Below are 6,000 nucleotides of genomic sequence, written 5' to 3'. Positions count from 1 at the left end.
GGGACATCATGCTTGGGAGGGTGGAGGGACAGTGCACAAGGGGAAGACCCTCTATGAGATGGATTGATTCGGTGACTGGGGTAATCGGGATGGGTGTGTCAGAGGAGGTGTGGTTGGCGCAGATTAGAGCAAGGTTTAGAGCTGTTGTGCATAGGGTCGCTATGAGTCAGAAACGACTGGACGGCACATAACAACAACAACAACAACATACTTGGATCAAGAGGTAGTCGTCAGAACAGAGCAGGGTGACACTGCATGGTTCAAAATTGGGAAGGGTGTACGCCAGGGATGTGTCTTATCTCCATACCTTTTCAACCTGTATGCAGAACAGATTAAATGGGAGGCTGGGCTCTATGAGAAGTGTGGCGTCAGGATTGGTGGAAGATCTATTAACAATCTGCGTTATGCAGATGAACAACCCTGCTTGCTGAAACTGAGGAGGACCTGAAGCGCTTGCTGCTGAGGGTCAAGGACTGCAGTCTTTAATATGGAATGAGGCTCAATATCAAGAAGACAAAGATTCTCACCACTGGATCAATTGGCAGCATCAGAATGGATGGTGAAGAGATTGAGATTGTTCATTGCTTTAGTTTACTTGGCTCCACAGTCAACACTCTCGCCACCAGCAGCCAGGAAATAAAAAAACATATTGCTATGGGAAAGTCTGCTGTTAGGGACCTTTCTAAAGTACCGATGAACAATGGTGTCTCTCTGGAGATGAAGGTGCGCCTGATACAGGCCATGGTCTTTGCAGTCACTTGTTAGGCATCAGAGAGTTGGACAATGACTAGGGAGGATAGAAGGAGAATTGATGCCTTTGAGCTGTGTGTGGTGCTGGAGAACAGTATTGAGTGTGCCATAGACTGCTAAGAAAACAAACAGGTTCATCCTGGAGAGGGTTAAACCAGGCTGCTCCTTGGAGGCAAGGATTCTGAGGCTTCGTCTGACATACTTTGGACATGTTTTAAGGAGGGAGCAGTCCTTGGAGAGGGACATCATGCTTGGGAGGGTGGAGGGACAGTGCACAAGGGGAAGACCCTCTATGAGGTGGATTGATTCAGTGACTGTGGTAATCAGGATGGGTGTGTCAGAAGCAGTGTGATTGGCACAGGATAGAGCAGGGTTTAGGGCTGTTGTACATAGGGATGCTATGAGTTGCAAGCAACTTGACAGCACATAACAATGACAACAACTCACATACTTTGGGCATGTGGCCAGGAGGGACAGATCCTTGGAGTGGAACTTCATGATCAGAAGGGTGGTGAGATAGAGCAGGAGAGGAAGATCCCAGATAAGATGGATTCATATAGTAACTGGGCCAATGAGGGTAGATGTGTCCCGAGTCAGTGAGACTTGCTCAGGACAGGGCAGGCTTCAGAGTTGTAGTACGTCACGATGAGCCACAGGCAACTTGACATTGACAACACATAACAAAAACAATGAGAAATAAAAGAAGCCTAGATTGTATAATAGGTAAGTGCTTAACTGATAACTGAAGGGTTAGCAGTTTGAGTCCACCATCTACTCCATAGGCAAAAGATATGAAAATCTGGGCAACCCTGCAGGGCAGTTCCATTCTGTTCCATAGGGTTGCAATGAGGCATAATTAACTTGACAGTTATGTAATGAGGTTTAAGGTTTGACAGAAGAAGCCAAAAAGGGAATTTTCTGAGGCAATGGAAATATTCCTTGGTCAAACTCCTTTGCTTTAGTGGTTACACAAATTAATATTGTAATCAAAACTCATCCAAATGTATACTTATGATGCTTGTATTTCCCTGCATATAATTTAAGCCATGATAAAAATTTCAATAAGCAGAAATAAAACAAAATATTTGTAATAGATCAGAAATAAAAACAAATAGGACAAACACTATAGCCCAACATACTATTTACATAAATCAAAAAGTATTGCATACAAAATAGCAATGTGCATTTCTTAACACTTAGAAAAAAATGCAAACAATGGAGAAGGGTTACCTGCTCTGAGAGGGTGAAAAGGAAGGGCAGCTAAGGAAAATTGAGATAAACGACTAAAATAAATAAAATAAATTCCTGTCTATTTGAGAGTAATATTCCATTAAATTTGAGCTATTAAAAATGTATCTCAGTATAGTCAAAAGCAGTAATGGATAAATTATATTCTGAAATTTTAAAATACAGATGGCTGATTTTTTTTCTTCTTCAGTAAACACACAATGAGAGAAAATAGGCCATGGCAAAGTAATTGAACTCCAACTCTCTGTTTTTCACACATATTGAGTAAGTGATTCACACCTGCCATTTATAGAAGTGACTATTTTTATAGAGCCCTGAGAATGAATATCCAATTTCTTTTTGGAAAGTTAAGGACTTGGGTCATGCATGTAGAATGGTTAGCTTTACCTTGTTCAAAGCACTTATGTTGGTGTTGTTGTGAATCTCTGAGTTGGAACTGACCCATAGATGGCCTGCCAGTGGATTTTCAGTGTCAGTTAATCGCAAAGAAGGAGATTGCCCATATTTTCCATCTGAGTAGCTGACAGAATTGAACTGTGTGCCTTCGAGATTGCAGAGCAGATTCTCACCACTAGGCCACCAGAGCTACTAAATATACTTACAAATTGTTGATTTTATTGATTTAAGATTAATATTTTCACAAACATTATAGTTCATGTAACAAAACTACCAATTTTTTAGAGCAAAAGTAAGGACCAATGTTAGATTTCTGTTCAGATGGTTTTCAGAGGTTCCATAATGGAACGTGGTTTAGTGATTCCAAGGACTTATTGATAGGATATATCGTTCCTCGACAATAAATGGCGATTACAAATATGGACCCATAGAAATGAATACACAAGACTCACATTGACTACATAATGTGGAAATAGGGAATGGAGAAGCTCAGTTTCATTAAAGCAAAGCCAGAGAGTGATTGTGGTACAGACCTCAATTATTCATATAAAAATGAAGAAAATTAAAACATGTCCCTGTGAACAAGTATGCCCTTGAGTATATCCTATGTGAATTCAAAAAGCATTTCAAGAATGAATTTGAAATGTTGAGCACTAACCAAAGGCCACTTGATGACTAGTGATGTCAGTTTAGAGAATAAAGTTTGCCTAATCCAAGCCATGGTCTTCACAATTACTTGTTATGCATCAGTAAGTTGAACAATGGACAAGGAAGAGAGAAGAAGAATTGATCGTTGTGGTCCTAGGAAAAAAGTATTGACTGTACCATGGGCTGTCAAAAAAACCAAACAGATCTGTCCTGAAGAGAGGGAAACCAGGCTGCTCCTTGGAGGCAAGAATTTTGAAGCTCCATCTGACATACTCTGGGCATGTGGCCAGGAGGGACCTGTCCTTGGAGAGGCACAAATGGTTGGAAAAATGGGGAGACAGCACAGGAGAAGAAGACCGCAGATGAGATGGATTGACTCAGTGACTGGGGTAAAAGGTGTATCAGAGACAATGAGATTGGCTCAGGATAAGGAAGGTTCAGAGCTATTGTGTGCAGGGTTACCATGAGTTGCAAGTGAATTGAAGATACATAACAACAACAAAATCAGTCATTCTACATGAGAAAAACAAAAGATTAAAGGGGGAAAAGGGGGTCGGGGGAAGGAAAGACTGAAATGGATATCAGAAGAGTCTGAAGCTGGTGTATAACCGCTCCCAGAAGTACTAGGTGGCCTTGATGGAGATCTACTTGTTCACTGAGGGAAGGGTTTTAAATTTTCCAGATAATTCTTAAAACATCAAAAATGTCCCTGCAGGTAGGGTTAACCTTGAAGGTTATGTGAAGACCTGATTCTTCCACCCTCAAAAGACTTGTTGATAAGAAAGGACAAGTCCAGTGGTGCCGTTGAAGCTGGGACAGGCCTTAGTCCATGTGACACCACTGGCAAAGGCAAAGGATTCCCTACTCCCTGAGCAGCTTCTGCCCCTCGAGGGCAACTCTCCAGCCCTGATGCTGCCCAGCAGCTGTTCAGATGCTTTCAGTACCAGATGCTGTCTGGACCCCACGAGACCCTTAGTCAGCTTCGGAAACTGTTTTCAGTAGCTGCAGTCAGAGGTTCACAGCAAAGAGTGTGTCGATCCTGGTGCTCCTCATGTTGGAGCAGTTCCTGTCCATCCATCCTGGGGAGACCAGATGTGGGTGTGCACACAAAAGCAGAGAGGAGGCTGCGACACTAGCGGAGAGCTTGAAGGGTGAACCCCCGAGACTGTGGCAGTGGTTTTGGGACAGGAAAGCTTATCTGAAGAGGTGGAATCTGCAAGCTGCCAAGTGACAGAGGCAGAGGTCAGTCTTGAGTGGGACCACGGGAGCTGGGATTTAAGCATCAGCCTCAGGGCCTGAGAAGCAGCTGAGCCACATCATCAAAGAGGAAGCTGACATTAAGCTGCAGTTAGTGATGACTGTTCCCCAGTTCCTGTCCAACCGGAGGAAAGGCTCATCAGTGACCAGGTCTCAGGAGGCTCACTTCTCCAAGTGTTATCTTAGGAGCAGTAGAGACAACTGGATTCTACTTAGAAGGAGTACTACTGGAACCTCATGCTGGATACCTATGGGAAAATGGTCTCAGGAGGCACTTCCAGTCTCAAACCTGACACAGCTAATTCTTCAGAGTATGGGAAAGAGCTGGTAGCACTCTCCCTTCATGGCACTGTGAAGATCCTAGCACTGAAGCTCCCACCTGCAGCATGTGGCCTGGACTGCTCTCCTGCTGGGAGACCTCACTCCAAGCCCCTCTGCCAGGAGAGCGCCAACCCTGCAGCCAGGGCCTCTGAACTTGAAGCCTGGAGAATCCAGCCCTGCTGCCTGAAAAACCTGGCCCCATCATCTGGAGGATGACTCATTGCTGTCCCTCTGTGCCAGGAACACCAAGAAATGCTCAGTTTAAAAACATATGGGACCAGGAGCCTCCAGATGCCCTTTGTCACATCTCAGGAGAGGCTCCTCCTCAGGTTCTTTGATTGACTTCTTTGGTGTGAATGAACAGAGATGGTTTGGATGAAGAGATTATCTCCCTAAGGCACAGGAACATCTCCAAGGTGAGGAGAAAGAGGAGCCATTTGCTCCTCAGGAAAAGATTTTTGGAAAACAGCTCAACCACTTTTTCGCATGGTTCTCACCCAAGACGTCTGTCTGAGCTGTTGCTCAAGCAGAAGGAAGAGTCTCCCCAGAAGGACTAGATGAGACCATGGATGACACAGGAGCTCCTCTCCTGCTGAGAGTGTGGGGAAACGTATAGAAATTCTAAGCTTGTGTTTCGCCAGAGAACTCATACTGCAAAGATGTATTTTAAGTGCCCCACTTGCAAGAAAGCCTTTCTGGAGAGTTCAGACTTTGTGAAGCATCAGAGAATTCATGTAGGGGAGCAGACTTTCAAGTGTGATCAATGTGGGAAAGGCTTCAGGGACTTTTATGGATTTTGGCACCATGAAAAAAATCCGCATGGGAAAGAAAGCCTCTAAGTGTCCTCTGAGTGACAAGAGATTTGGCAGCGGGTCCACCCTAAATGAATACCAGCTGGTCTACAAAGGGGAGAAGCCCCATAAATGTCCTCTCTGTGAAAAGAGTTTCACTCAGATAAGACCACTTTAATAGACATCATTAGGTCTACCCAGAGGAGAAACCTTATAAATGTCCTTTCTGTGAAAAGAAGTTCGGCAACAGGTCCTCCTGAAATAAATACCAGCGAGTTCACACAGGGGAGAAACCCTATAAATGTCCTCTCTGAAAAGAGTTTCATTGAGAGGTCCAAGTTAAATAACCAGTTCACAAAGAAGAGAAACTTTATAAGTGGAAAAGAGTTTCATTCAGAGATAGGATTTTAATAGACACCAGCAGCCACACACATGAGAGAAACCCTACAAATGTCCTCTCTGAGAAAAGTTTCATTGGTTGCTCAAGCTTTTTTACACACCACAGGGTCCGCATAGGAAAGAAGTTATGTATGTTCCATAATCTCAGAAGTCCAAATTTATTAGACATCAGAGGGTCCATTTAATAGAT

General features: G+C 43.7%; 1 pseudogene; it reads left to right on the top strand.

Moving 5' to 3' along the window:
- Positions 1-5,725, top strand: part of LOC102856605 — a 66,187-nt pseudogene extending 60,462 nt beyond the window's left edge.
- Positions 5,726-6,000: the final 275 nt, after the last annotated feature.

This window comes from Elephantulus edwardii, unplaced genomic scaffold, assembly GCF_000299155.1.
Source record: "Elephantulus edwardii isolate Elephantulus edwardi_28Jun2011 unplaced genomic scaffold, EleEdw1.0 scaffold00583, whole genome shotgun sequence".
NCBI lineage: Eukaryota > Metazoa > Chordata > Mammalia > Macroscelidea > Macroscelididae > Elephantulus > Elephantulus edwardii.
The sequence above is the reverse complement of the archived record's forward strand: the minus strand, read 5'-3'. Positions and strand labels throughout refer to the sequence as shown.